Below are 1,451 nucleotides of genomic sequence, written 5' to 3' on the forward strand. Positions count from 1 at the left end.
AAGAATCGAAGGGAATATTAATCATGATTCTGTAATTTTTTAAGCTTACTGAAGTTAAACTAAAGGAGCATAACCAAGTTTCTCACGCACATTCTCTAAAGTTAATGTTAATAAGTCTTTGATAGGCAAGAGATGCGGTGAAAGAACTCCCTTTGTAGCTAGAGAATCGCTTCCACATAATCTTTGGATTTTTCAATAAAATGTGAAATTTTCATATGGATATGATCTACCTTAGAATTGTAATATGCTAATGTTGCAAGCAGGTATTGCACATCCATAATCTGATTTATATTACTGGAATGTTCGTTCACCAACGTCATAAGCTGATTTATTGACTCTAATTGCCTGTGAAGTTCAGAGAAAATGAATTCATTTTGATGTTGTAGAAATTCAATTCTCTTATTTTGATCATTAATTTTAAGACGATTGGAAATTCCCAGACTTAAGCTTGCAATGGACCCAAAGATATTGAGCACCTCGAATAAGAATGGATTACGCCGTTATACGTTGTTGTGTCTCATGGTCCACATAAGAAGTTCACGAGCTAAGCATTCTGCTTCAGCTGTCTTGTTTTGCAAATGAAAAGACGGCATAATTGATTCAGTGATTTGGCAAAATGCAATAAGTCGCTTTTAAGATTAATGACATCATTTTCTGGCAAGAAAATCGCTCGCAAATCAACCTCAAGAATTACGTTGCTTGCTGTAATAAATACGTCCTACTATGAGATTCAGGGCCTCTGTAACACGGTTTTTTCGCAATAACTTTTTATCTATGCATTTCATAAATATAACGCTTATTCAGAATACATATTATATCTACACATAAATTTTGACAGTATTCTGCATTACGTAGGTTGAATAAATTTGGTACTTTATAATGTAAAAGTGACTTTTTTTGAAGACGGGCCAACTTACTCAGAGAAAAGGTTTCGAACGCACTCGTTACGTAACTTATGACAGCATTTCTTCCCCCTTTCTCGATGGATGATTGGCTATACGTAACGAAGGCTAAACCTCTGGCAACAATGACATACAAATTTAAATACAAGCAAAGCAGTACACCTTTATGAACTATGGAACCTCTCCACTGATAATTGTCATAATGAACAAACCAACAAAATATGTTAATAAATACAAAAACACTTCGATTATTACTCTAACTCCCAAAATAAGTGTCCTAAGAAATTACAGTCTACTTTATAGGTCACAATCAGATTGATAAGATGTAGGGAATAGTTGGTAATTATCAAAAACATAGTAGACAAGCTTGATTTGATAACTGCTTTATCCAATGTCAAGCAATTTTTATTTATTGGCTATCTACCTATTTACTGAAAAAAAAAATAGCCGGTACCGTATATTGCTTTAAACCTTCACCAATAATTATCGTCAGAATGATGACTTCATGAGGCTCCACCCACTTTCGCCTCGTTATAATTCAGGATAACA

This window comes from Macrobrachium nipponense, chromosome 2 (assembly GCF_015104395.2).
Source record: "Macrobrachium nipponense isolate FS-2020 chromosome 2, ASM1510439v2, whole genome shotgun sequence".
Lineage (NCBI taxonomy): Eukaryota > Metazoa > Arthropoda > Malacostraca > Decapoda > Palaemonidae > Macrobrachium > Macrobrachium nipponense.